The sequence below is a fragment of the Anguilla rostrata genome, chromosome 10, assembly GCF_018555375.3.
Source record: "Anguilla rostrata isolate EN2019 chromosome 10, ASM1855537v3, whole genome shotgun sequence".
NCBI classification, from domain to species: domain Eukaryota; kingdom Metazoa; phylum Chordata; class Actinopteri; order Anguilliformes; family Anguillidae; genus Anguilla; species Anguilla rostrata.
Genome location: NC_057942.1, coordinates 6373858 through 6388063, shown reverse-complemented (window position 1 = coordinate 6388063; position 14206 = coordinate 6373858). Strand labels below are relative to the sequence as shown.

General features: G+C 43.4%; 1 protein-coding gene across 2 annotated transcripts in view; it reads left to right on the top strand.

Moving 5' to 3' along the window:
* Positions 1-14206, top strand: part of galnt9 (polypeptide N-acetylgalactosaminyltransferase 9) — a 116672-nt gene that overhangs the window by 89446 nt on the left and 13020 nt on the right. The window lies entirely within an intron of this gene.

The window sequence follows — 14206 nt, the reverse complement described above, 5'->3', positions numbered from 1 at the left end:
AGAAACGGCTTTGGTCCTTTTTTTTTTACAGTCGTACAATGATGAAGTTCACAGATTCGCGCGCCGATTACATCTGCTAACATCGAGCTTGTCACACGTTTTTTCCTCGCGGAGCAAACACTCGCGGGCGGATTTTTAGCGGCTCTGACGGGAACGCGGCCAGTGTGACACCTAGCAAATGGCCCCTAGCGTGCCAGACTCGCGCGGACGTGTTTGCAAACACGGTGGTCCGAACGCTCGGAATGAGCTGCTCTGAATTCAGAGCCCGGCCTGAGCTGTGAAAATGACTCATTCTTTTAATGGGGACATCACCTTCAGAATGTCGTTACGCAATAGCGTGCTTGGTATATCACAGGACCGTTCCCCTTATAGGAGGTGATGGCTACACTCAAAGATGAATTTGGGACATGCGTATTGTTAATGGTATAATGGGTAAAGAACTGGTCTTGTAACCTAAAGGTCACAGCTTTGATTCCCAGGTAGGACACTGCCATTGTACCCTTGAGCTAGGTACTTAATCTGCATTGCTTCAGTACATATCCAGCTGTGTAAATGGATGCAATGTAAACACTGTGATGTACAAGTTGTGTAAGTCGCTCTGGATAAGAGCATCTGCTAAATGCCTGTAATGCAATGCAATGTCAAAACACGTTTGCAGTTCAGCAATAGGAAGTTACACGATTTGAGGTCGATATCAAAGCTTTTCTCAGCCTCTCAGTCTGATACTGAGAGAAACAGCGATGTCCGATGACCGACAACGTCCCCGCCATTCCTGTCTGAGGTTGCTGTCTGAGTCAAAAAACAAGGCCATTACGTTATTATGTGCGCATATAGCAAGCCTAACCACCCGCCGTCCACACCTTAGCTAAACCACCTCTCCTCCGTCCGGAATGGCCCTAATGACGGTGGCACACAGACCCTGCCGACAAACAAGCACGGTCATTCCCCGGACCTGCTTCATCACCACCATCACCATCATCATCATCATCATCACGGGATTGTGCAGACGCCTCCATGAACTAGCTGCAGGTCATATTTGGGGGGATTTCATGCTGGGAGACGGCATGATAAAATGACAGGAGAGGATGAAAGGAGGGGTGGGGTTGAAAGAAAAAATTATTCATTAGTGACCCTAGTCTGAATTGCATTCTTCAATGATTCATCGTCGTCGTTGTTGTTGATACTACTACTACTACTAATAATAATAATGATAATAATAATAATCCACAGTAAGGACACACTCTGAATGATACACTGTGCATAATGTAAATAAGTATGTCGAACACAAATGTAACAGTGGGGTTAGGGGTGGGGGACAGGGGGGCAAGGGGGTGTGGGGGCATTCAGGATTGATCACGCATTTGTCTTTCTCTTTCTCAATACATGAATTATTTAGAAAGCTCAGATCAATTTCTTTGCTTAATGGACTGAGAGTTATTTACTCCACGGTTCATTACAGTATTATTCACTTCTAACTGGGCCGGGGGGGGGGGGTCGGAGGGGGGAGTGTGAACGGAGAAAGATGGACAATCTCTGAAGAATAACAAGCGTGCAGTTTGCAGAATTAAACCGCAAGGTGAATGATGGGTTTCGCAAGGGAAGGGGCTGCATCAGTGTTGAATTAGCATCCAGCTTTGGCGGATTTTGAATGCATTAATTAAATCATCATAACAATTAAAGCTTTTAGCTATTTAAAAAAAAATCATATGTCTGTCTGCTTTGTTTGTCTGGATGTGCATTGAAGCAAACGTTTTGTTCAGCTCCATACAATAGATGCAGTGGATTTATTATTTCTGTTGTTGGGTTGCTGGTGCTTAGGAACAGTATAAAAATCATGTTGCTGTTTAATTGCTTGTCTTAAAAATTTCGATTTGTGTTTCATGTGTTTGCAGATCTTTAGCCTTTAGTTAATGGGGACGTGAAAGATATAGTTGCACGCTACATTAGATGCCATTAAACGATAATAGGACAAACATGGAACGGTCGCTTTCTCTCCGAGAGAACATTTAGATGGATTGTTCTCGGCTGTGTGGAATCTTATCAGGCAAAGCTAGACTTTTCTCCATCATGCTGTCAAAAAAAAAGAAAGCAAGTTTGAAATGTGCTAAGTGCAGGGTGTCTTTCCAGAATCCTCTTAGACCTGCGTGCTGACAACTTCCCCTGAACCTGGGAGATCTTTGAAAGCTTTTTGGTCAGTGGCCTAATACGCCTTTTACCATTTCAATATAGATTAAAGCATTGTGCTCTCTCCCAAGGACAGTTTGAGAAGCTTTTAGGTGGCTTGCAGAGAAGGGAAGCTTCCATTCTTTTGAGAGTAACAATTAAGTGTCATTTAAGTTTCTCCCTGCTCCTTGCCAGGATTGAAACTAATCATTCGCAAAAAAGAGAGCAGTCAACTCTCCAACAGTGCCTGTTGTGTAAAGCGGGATCCAGAATGCAATTATCGTTTTTTTTGGAATAATTTTCAGAAATCCGGGACCTTGGCTAATAATTGGCGCAGTCATTATTACACTGCCACTTTGTTAGTCGTTGTCATGGGGACTGTTGCCGATGGTTGCGTTGGCAGTTTTTTCCGCCGCTATTGTTTGATGTGTTGCATGGAAGGAGTGGAACGACTGAGCGAGGCGGAGGAGAGGCGTGTGTTAATCCGTTAGGGGGGCAATTCCCGCGGAAAAAAGGGGAACGTCTTCACTGCGACGGAGGGAAGAGGGGGAGAGACAGGGTCGCCATTAAGCTGAACCGGTAATTAAAAGCACTACATGTCAGGAGAGGGTATTTCTTCAGCCCCGCGCTCTGAAGAGGCAGCTGGGCTTTAAAGTGATGGAGAAAGGAGAAGGGAAAAGAAGGGAAGGAACTCCAGCGCTTTGGGGGTAGGGCTGCGGCGTGGGGTCTTATTGCCATTATCCATTAGCGGGTTCGTGCGGATCCGATGAGGCGAATGATGGTTCTCAACGTAATCGGGACGCTCCGTGATTCGCCCCCCCCCCTTGTGCCGAGCCCCGGAATGGAACACAAGCCGCCTGGTAAATTTTTGAAGCGCTCCCGAATTTTGTAGACGCTCTTCTGTTTTATTCACGGTCTCCTTCCCTCAGACGCGCTTCCGTTTGATGCGAAATGACCCGCGTTTATTTTATATCCGGGCCCAGCAGAGAGGCTTCCTCATGAACGTGCGGCTAAGCACCATTCATGGGATTCGACCAAAAAAAAAAACAAACAAAAAAAAAGGCGGCTCGTTTTGCTGAGTTGACCAAAAACAGCACACACACACACACACACACACACACACACACACACACACACTCATTTTGAAAACATTTACCCAGCTCCATTTCTACTGTTCATATTTTATATTTTGTTTGTGGCTGTTCACATCACCTCGTGACACGGTCCTCGTGGCAAAATGCGCAGAGCCTAACACTGTGAAACGATAGGCCTACAAAAACCCAGATTCTGAAAGAAACTAAATGAAAAATCGAGAGTCAAAGGACCCGTTCGCTGTGGAAAACGGGCTGTGAAAATAATTTCCTTGACCCCAATCAGCTCACACACCAATTTGAATCGGAAAGAATTTTTCTCTTTTGTTTGCGGTTTCTCCGGCAGCCGGCTGGAAACGTTTGGTGGAGCCGAGGATGTCGAAAAGCCTCCTCGCGCTCCCCCATTCAGACGCTGGAACGCGTGAGAAAACGAGGATGGAAGAAAAACGGGGAGAAGCTTCCATCTGCCAAGAGTCAGAGCCAGAAAATGAGGGAGCGGGATTAATGCGTTCAACTCGAAAGCGCTTCACTTTCAGGACATCTGAAAAAAAAAAAAAAATCTAGTTTCATTTATTGAATTGAATTATCTATTGAATTTGAACTGGCAGAATATAATCAGCTTTTTTTAACGACATCTTTCTGTCCAGGCCCCTTGTCCAGGGCTCCCTTCTGAACATGCTTTGTTACAGTTGCTCATTATGTTTACATCATTTTCGTTTGTTCTACCGTCTTGTCAGGATGGTCCGAAATAAAAGAAAATGAGGATGAAAGAACTCAGATTAATCGCTATGAGTCACAGTTTGCACGTTGTGTCCAACAGCGCTACAAACAAAAGCTGTTGTCTGGCTTCCTTTGTGGAGAACCGATTGGCCATTCCACATTTGTGTACACATGTACCGGGAATCTATTGTCTTGGCTTCTGGGACTCCCTGGCTTTCTCTAACCTAGGGTCTGGTTAAGGAGGGCAATTCATCTCAATGTACTTAATCCACCATGATCCTTTAGTGTCTTTTTTTATTGATTTCGTAGGGGAATAAATAAAACACTTCAATTAAATTAACACTCATGGTGACACAAACACACTTTCGCCTCACCACAAGTGGCCATACTTGACGATGATGTACAATGAGCATGTGTTTAAATGATCTTCTGGAACAAGGCTTCTAATTGCAGATTCAATTCCTGGTTCTGGCACTCCTGTTGTACCCTTGCGCGAGGTACTAAAAAACCCATCAGTTCTCGAATATGCACCTTTACAAACAGAAAAATGTCAAATCACCCGGGGGCAACAAGTCAACAAAGAAGATAAATGACACAATTTAAAAAAAAAGAGAAAAGGCAACGTGTGATTCTCAAAGATAAGGCCCAAGTGGGGCTAATTTGTAGTTTTTAATGACATGGTTAGTATGCAGTGGAGATAAGACTGATTGACAGGTCATCATCCATTTCTGTCTCCTAATGATCCCTGTACGGATGCTTTGCACTGCCACAGGTTATGATTTTAACTGGTGAGAGCATAAGTAGTGTCATTGGGCCTCGTTCACAAAATTTTTTACTTAAATTATTCTTACTTTTGTTCTCAAAAATGTTCCTGTATAAAACCAATACGGGATTCATGATACATGTGCAGACCTTTGTTTTTTTTTTGTGTGCATATCCCAGGTGGATGTGGTAATGAATGCTGGCTGTTTGTAAATTTTGAACAAATTTTGAACAAATTCAGATAAAAAAAAAAAAAAAACGTTTCGTGAATCGTTGGACAGCTATAAAGTTTTGGTTGAAATAGCCTGCTGGTTAGGCTAACTGGAGAGTCTAAATTGCCTGTAGGTAAGAGTGTGTGAGTGAATGGTGTGTGTATGTAATGTAAATGTTGCTTATATGTGAAATTAAGTCTAAATGTGATGTTTCATTACAAACTTAAAATATGCTCAGCTCATGCATATTTCTCTTCCTGCCAGGAAGATATGAATCGACAGGACGTAAATGACTCATTTCAAGAATTTCATTTGTGCTATTCTAATAGAATATAAACATAGACCATAGACATACTGTACAGTCGAGAAATAAAACAAAAAACACAGAGAGGACAAAATAATGTTGAAAGCCGACATAAAAGACCAATAATAAAGACATTCGTTTAAAAGCGAAACGATAAAAATTTGTTTTGAGGCCAGATTTAGAGGCTGCATTTAATTGTGGTATCCCAGAGGCCTTCCACTGATGCTGTAATGTGATGTTCGTATAACAATAGCTTGCCTAATGAAAACTAACCAGAATAAATGCTGATGTTTAGCAAGTGTGCTCATTCTTCTGAACGTCTCTATCGTTTTCACGCTTCCTTTCTTTGTAAATACTTGGAATGACAAATGAAGCATTTCTTTGGCAAGGTGAACTAGTTTTTTTAAATCTCTTTTCTCGAGTGCAATAAACAAAGGGATGTTCAATCAATACTTAATAGACAATCTTTGAATTAGAGCCTTTGAAATGTCTTTTCGTCCTTGAGCATGAGCATGAAACAGGTTCAAGATTTAGCTTGAAGGAGCTGGGAAATTGGAATAAATTGCTGACAGAACGTAATCCTACATAATAACATCTCTCATATGACTGGAATATTCAGCCCTGGCAAAGTAATCATGTCAAATATGAATCATAATTAATTTATTACAATTATATTTTGTTCAAACCCAGATTGGAGTTTGACAGTACAACCTAACGTATAAGGAGAAAATAATAAAGTAAAAAACCATTGTGCTTCCTGAAAGCAGAACCAAAATATTTCAGTTTATACGAATTTCACTGTCATACTACTACTATGCCAAATTCAAATATATATAATTTGTAATATGTATTTGTTGATTGATTGCACTACACCAGGGACCTCAAACTCCAGTCCTGGAGGGCCACAGTCTGCTGTGATTTCCTTTCAATTCAATCAATTTAGGCCTTGGAAACAAGGTGTGCAGACTCTTTAGCCAATCAATGTCTTAGATTAGGCGCTCAAAGTGCAGAAACACACGAAAACCCAGCAGACAGAGTTTGAGATCACTGCACTACAGGATTAGTTATCGGGCGGGGCAGCGGTATGTGCGTTCAGGGGTACGGCCGCGGCCCTGTTCTCGAAGCTAATGTGGAACAACGGTGTTTAGAGTCATAACAGCAAGTGGCATTTTAAGGATGTTGTTTATTTCAGCGTTCTCGTAAAGCCCTGCGTGTGGCGAACGAGGTTCGGCCGCGTGCGAGTTTAATGCTCGGGAACGTTCTCTCCCGGCACGCCGCGGACGTGTGTTTTTCCTCTTGGCAGCGATGCGAGCCACGTATCGTCGTTATGCCCGTTGCGTCCGGGGGAAGGGACTAATTCGGTCTGATTTGTTTTGCTAATGTTCTGGCGGAGACCTTGAGGAGGTAGGAGAGCCGCTGCATGATAAGACATCGGAGGAACGAGACTCGCCCCCCGAGCCGGTGCTCCACCAGGCTCCACCTGCCAGGCCTTTTCACTCCCCCCTCCCCCCCCACCCAGTGTTCTCAGAGCATTCCAGAAAGGTCTAATACTTACTTACTTGACCCACATGCACTTCCGGTGAGATAAAGGAGGACACCATGAGCAGCTAGTGCAGGTGGACCGTACGTTCCCAACTGACCAGAAGGGGGCACTGGTGTTGCGGTGAGACAGGGGCGTACCGCCAGATTTGCGACTGAATGAGGTTGGATGACGCACATTAAGACTAATGTCTCCTGAGCCGTCCATATGCAAAGGCGTGCTGTTCTTACGAAGCTGTGGAGCAATCGTGCAGACTGAAAAATACGTAAAACGGGAAAACATTTTGTGCAGGTGGGATAGTTCTTATCCAGTAGGAGACAAGCTTTTGACGACTCTTTGCCTGGGTTGTCACCATGGTAACTGGTCTCCAGGAGAGCACCAAATGGCTTGCAGTGCCCATCATATGCGTGCAATTGAAACTGTGGATTGAGTTATATTGAGATGTGGAAAAATGCGTTGGAGTACACATGTAATTTTGGACATTATTCAGTCCACTTCAGGCCATTTCCAGTTATAACTGGCACCCTAAAGACTCATTACAATAATTATGAAATTTCTTTATCACAAGCCGGCAGCAGAGTGGAGCATACGGTGGATATATTGGCCAGTTAGAAGAGTAACTGCTAAGAAATGCTGTTCCCTCCAACAGTTTTACAGTTTTACCAACAGAGTTCACAACAAGCAAGTTTTTTAGTGAAAGAAAAGATGAAAATACCAAACGGAAATAAAATAAAGAAAGAAGGACGTTTTACCTCCACTACATACATTTGTATGTTTACATTTAACAGACATTCATATCTGGAGCAACTTCAACAGCTTATTATTATTTATTTTTTTTGCATAGGATCTATTTCTACAGCTGGATATTTACAGAAGGAATTGAGTACCTTGCTTAAGAGTACAACAGCAATGCAACAACATGGAGATCAAACCTGCAACCTCTAAGCGGCAAGCCCACTACACTTCTCCACTGTATCCACCTTTATTTAGGCTAATGTATCCATGGGCCTAAGGGCTATAGCATGTGACATTCCCATGAAGGCTTTACCCACCCCCAACCCCACAAGAACAGATCTTCTGGCTCTTTGCCCAAAATCTGCGGTCCTGCCAACAATGTCCCACTGGGGAACAGGCTGTTGTTGTTGCTGCAGATTCCACGCTTCATCTGTTTTGACATTAGACCCCCACCCCCACCCCCACCCCCACCCAATGTGACACTAAGGCTGGGGTGGGGGATACGGGTGGGTGTTTGAGGAGAGCATACCAATGCTGAATGGAGAGGTCTCTGTTTATATCACAGGAGGGTATTTCTCATGAAAGATTTGTCATGTGTGTGTGAGAGAGAGAGATATAGAGAGAGAGAGAAAGAGTGAGTGTGTGTGTGAGCATTTGTGTGCATGTGTGAGCGTTGCACCACCATAGCGTATATACTGTACATATTTCATATTGCTCATTGATTAAAAATAACTGATTCCTAAAACATGTACCAAATGTCAATCAAAGCATTGGCAATCCATATTCTGTCTAATGTGTGTGTGAGAGAGAGAGCGAGAGACAGAGAAATTTAAATTTTTTTGTTTTATTTAACAGTTAAAAGGAGACATAAAAAGTAAAATATACCCAGGCACCTAAAAAAAAAAAAAAAAAAAGAAAAACATTTTTTCTCTAAAAATGTGTGAGAGAAAGAGAGAGAGATAAACAGCAGCACTAATAGCGCCCAAAAAATGCAAACAACAGAATAAACTCATACTGGGACACAGCAGTTTGAACAGGCTGGAGGACAGGAAGAGAGGGGCTTCAGAGTGAGAGAGGAGGAGGAGGAGGAGGAGGAGGAGGAGGAGGACTGCGCTGATAATTACAGGCTCTATATTTAGAACGGAATGCTGAATTTAACCCCTCTGGGGTGCGCCGTCCCGTCCTGTACCTGTAGTGACTTACCGCCAGACGCTTTCAAACAAACGTGAACGTGAATCGCGCGCGCACACCCGCCCGGGCGCCAGGAAACGCTCCGGCCCCGATAGCCCGCTACGCGCTACGTTTTTCTAAATTCCAGAGGCAGCGCGGTCTGACGCGCGGCAAAGGGTGTCATCCATCACGCGACTGCCCCAGCTTTAATGATGATTAAGCGGTCTCTCCGTGGAGCCCTCCCCCCCCCGCGCAAACAGCCATTGAAAGATATCGATCTTTAATTTACATGCGGTGGTAGAAATGGGCTTCTACATCCCAAGGCACGATAATCACACACCTCCAAGAAGTCGATGCTGGACACTGGCCTGGCCTGTTCCAGCCATTTTAGCCTCTGGGTGTCATTGCATTTTTCTTTTTGTTACAATAGTCATTGTTCTTTTACATTTTTGAATGAAATAAATGCCAGCTATTTGATAGTTCCTGAAAACAAAAAGAACCTTGCTGGCATCTGTTGTAGAAGAAGCGATTCCCAGCATTGTACTGTACCCTTTTACAAAAGTATAAGATGGAAACTTTGCCAAAACTCCTAATTCTTCAACCTCTGGGGTAATACGCTTGTGGGCCACCAATTTGTTATGGACAACTAGGAGTCCACAAGGCTGCTCCATGTCACAAGAATGGATTTTTTTTCTTCTTATTATTACAAATGGGCAGTTTGTATTCCTCAGTAAGCCATGATAAATAGATAGAAACCAATAAAAAACATTGCTGCTTGCTAATATGTTGCAGGAATAAGCAAACCAGTCATAGTGAATGTGCTTCTTCATAAATGAATCATAATGCATACTTATTGCATTGCAGTGCCCTCTGAATGTGTTTCGCAGGACTATATTTCATTAACAACTCAAGTTTGAGGCAGCAAATATGGAAGGGAAGAGAGGGCTTAGCTCTCTTTCTTGCTTGTAAGGTTAAATAGTTATTTGATTGCTTCACCACCACACGGTTTCTGGAAGCAAGCGAAATATGCTAAATATGCTTTTCAATTTTTGCGCTAATTGAAAATATTACCAGCCTGTATTGCGGCAGGGAATGTGAAGATATTATTACCAGTCGGCAAGTGGAATTAACCCTAAGCAGATGGAACGGAATCACGAGTGGAGAACGTGAATTAGAGAAACACAACGTGGATAAGCCTTATCAATAAAAGCACTGTAAGAAAATGACCGGCATTATCAGGAAACACAATGGTTCAAGAAAAGAAAGAGCGTGAGCTCCCTAGAAGACTGATTTTATTCTTCGGACCGGATCGTCCCGCGTGGACCGTCGATATTTAAGGGGGCGGAACGTTTTCTCGTGGAGGCCGTGGAACGCAGGGCGAGTCGGGTTCTAAATGGAACCGTGCTAACACTGCCGTCGAAAAGGACAGGCGGAGAAGTGCTGCCACAGTGGGACTCGACTAGTTCCTGTGCAATAATTCAATTACACACGCAAATTTATATGATGCACGTGTCACTGTGCAAGCCAGTGACTGAGTGACTCACACCCGAGTTCAATGAAATGTGGGCACACCAGCAGTGGTACGACCGTGCTGGGCCTACTTAAATATTCCACTTCCTGTTGTGGTAACACAAAATATGTTTTCTGTTACCGAGTGACTCACTCGCATCTCTGGTTCACGTTAAGTGAAATTCATAGGACCATCAAAATCCATTCATCGCGCAAATTAAATGACAGTGCAAAAAGAAAACCACTTGCAGAACATTCTTCATGACAGAGAATCAGTATTCAGTATGGTGTCTCTTAAATGCAGGCACACAACAATTAGTGCTAGCAAAATGGCTGTATTTAAAATAGATTTTGCTTGGATTTGAAATGATGATACAGGATGCAACTTAAATTAAAATGTAGATTTTAAGGCACACTTATGGTAAAAAAGTGAATGCAAGTTTGTATTTTCAAAATCTTGTTTGAATAGTCTAATCAAGGGGACTAATTTAGTTGTTTTGTGCTACGTGTCCTGACTAAACTGTTTATCATGTGAATCACATTCTTTCCTTTAGCTTGGCCGACAAATTTTTAAAGTAGGCAAAACATAGTTTTAAAATGTGAAAACACGACAATGAATCAGAAAAGGGTTTTTTTGGTCAATTGTCCTCATGTCTGTTTTTTTTTTTTTTTTGGAAAGAAAACACACAGTTGGCCCCCTGCAGGTTGCAATCATGTTGCATTGAGTTTATTTTCAGTTAAAACCGAGGCATTTTGAAACGGCCACCAGCACCTGTCAGGCTGAAAGAAACAGAAAGATTAACCGAAGCAGACGTTTCAATTGCCCGGCCCCAAAATGAACAAATTGAGTTTTCATCTGAAAGCTTGTCTGATCCATCACCTCAAACTACTGTATGGCCGCTCTTCTCCGAGGCTCCAGCCAACACACTTTTTCGTTGGTTTCTTTTCTCCGATCTGGGATTGGCGAAGTGCGGTGTGGCCTGGAGTCGCACCGGTACCGCGTGCATTTGACGCTTGTAGATTCAAATGCTCCTGTGTTAAACATGGAGGCCAAATGGAATTTTCCGCTGTTGTTGACGATGGGGAGGAGGGGGGTGGGTGGAAAGGCTCCTCGGCACACCGCGGAAGGTTCCGCCGTTCTCTATACGAGTCCTTATTTTTAACGCATTTGTGAGGTCTGTGAAAAGTAGAGCATGTAATTTATTAAAATGGAAAACTGCGGCTGTGAGATTCGCCCCGTCGCTGCGACGTCGTCTGTTTGGAAGCGTGTGGGCTTGTACGTTGGAAACGTGTGCAGCCAAATTCTGCTTATTTGAGCTCTGCAGTCCCATCAGCGCAGCAGTGCAGCCGTTGTGTCTCATTTGGAATCGTAATGCCTTTGGAAGTCTGTTCTCCTGTTGCAGTTTCCTGTTGATTAGACCCCATCTTGATGCTTTTTCACCTCTTGAACTTTGACCCCACATGCACTGACAGTGAGATTCCAGAATCACTCTTAATGCATCACACTGTGGGACTCCTGAGGGCATTGTATGACCCGGGTTCGATTCTGGGCCGTGGGACCTGTGACTGTATCAAGGACCCGTTCTTTTGGCCCGGAGGGGAGGTCACAGAAAGGTTTACTTTCTTAAAGACAGTTGCCAAATACTAATCAGAGTTACTGAATTTTATAGTGCCCGAGGCGAACGGTATTAGCATAGTCTACCTACACTGTGTCTATGCGTAATTTAGCTGCAATATTAAAATGATGAAATTCTGAAATTAAATTCTGTATTTTAATATTAAATCTGACAGAAGCAGTAGCTTTGTGCAAACTAATGGGTAATATGTTCCTGCTGAAAATTCATGCTGATAAATCTACACTTTCTGTAGGCTGTTGCTGTATTCGGCTTATTTTACAATGCACTAGAAGCATGCATATCTTCAAACATGCATTATATTATAATGATTACAAGAATGCCAGAGATGGGAAATCTGGGATCAGAAAGTCCTCCCCAGTATTTTGTTCCAGTCACCTGGATTTGTTAATTAGCACAGTTCTTCAGCCTGGAGGTAGAACTAATTAGCAAAATCAGCTGGCTGAGTTCATGGGTGGAAGAAACGCATGGCAGGACTTTCTGACCCCTGGACTTTCCACCTGTGAAGAATACTGAGGGTAACACTATGAAGGTATAAGACAGTAAGTCGTTTTTTTACAACTGCTGCTGCCGTTTCGGGATAAAAGTGCGAACCTCCACACAAATGCATTTTATGTAAAGTAGAAAGACAACACAGCTGTGAAAAAAAGAGATCTGACCTGTACAGATGGCAGACGGTAGCAATGTTAGCACACTGTCGAGCCGAGGTTCAGCAGACGTCCCCTGGGATGAGGGCTGCTAGCTCACCAAAAGGACACTGGTGCTGGCTTCAATCTAATGACACGGACAGTTTGAAATGGGAACTGTCCCCACTGACAGTCAGTGAGTGGCTAAGGTTGATACACCTTCACAAAGGGACATAAGACTCTTAAATAACTCCTTGTTGCTAACTCCCTGGCCACATTCAGAGCTGTGGAGACGGATGCTTTTTACAGGCAGAGCGGACCTGGATCTCAGATTCAAAAGGGGAACGCTACCAAAAAATAATCATTTGGAACCGTTTGTTCCGTCTGAACAATTTGTGTGACCTATTTCATGTTTCAAAGGCAAATCTTTCATCTGTATCTGCAGAATGAGGCGATACAGGTTGAGGGACAGTTGGAATAGTAAAATGTAAGTTAATGTAGGTGTCTTTTGAAATCCAGCCTACAGATTGATGGTAATAATGTATTGTTTTCTCCACATTTCTGAAGTCAGGATATTTAACATAACTGAAGGCTTGGAGTCTTGTTCAAATTTAATCTGAACTGAAACCTCCACTACACTGTCTGAACCCATTCAATGAATTCCCTTTACAATAAGGGTAAAGGGAGGGGGGGGGGTCATTATTCTCAGGTGACATCATTTGGAGTGTGGCTCCATACATTTTCTTTGTTGTGGGACAAAATATTATATCACAATAACAATTTGCTACATCAGAAAGAAGCTAGACGAAATCAGAAAGGTGAGGGCCAACATTATTATTATTTATTTATTTTATTTATTTATTTTACCTGGTTAAAAATGTATTTTACAAGAGAGGCCTAGAAACCTGGACATATTAAATAATGTTTTTCCAAGAGTTCCCCTTGCGGTCCGTATACCTGCCCCTCGCTTTCTGTATGTGGCTATCGGGGCCCCTGAAGGCAATGGCTGGCGGTATGAGCGCCGGGGTTGGGGTTGGGGGGGGAATCAGCATACGGGTTTGAGCCAATTAGGTGCGTCCGTCAGACGGCGGATAACCGAGGCGGAGGAAGATGGCGGGATGGCGAAGCGGGCGGGCCTCCCGCGCAATTCATTAATCATGTAAAATCAAATCAGCGGCTGGGCAGCGCGGAGCTGGCGAGGGACTTCGGTAATTACACAGACGCGAGCAGGCCGTGACGCGGAGCGCGCCGCTGCCCGGTTCCTCGGAGGGAAAGGGGAAAATGGATGCACTCCACTCTGCAGCTCGGGATGGAGGGGCCGAGGGCATTAAGTGGGAAATGTTCAGCAGCGCGCCAGACGCGGGGCTTCGCGCTCGAACCCCCCCTTGGCTTTTTCACCTTCTAAGTGCAGGGGCCGCGCTGAGTCTGATGCCGTCCATTAGCCTGCCCTAATGGACATGGAAAAAAAACTGCGATATACTATATATGTGGACCTATGAGGAAAATATAATGGCAATGTATTTCAAAGAAGTGTAATATATTACTGTACCTTAAAGTGACAATAATTAGTATATTTGCCGATATATTATGAAGTGGTGTGATGTATATATAATATATTTCAGTATATTTTATAATATATTTCAGTTCCATAAGGGGGTGGTGATAGCATAAGGACCTGTGCTGATGAACTGTTGTGATTTATAGATAATATATATATATATATTTTACAATATATTTCAG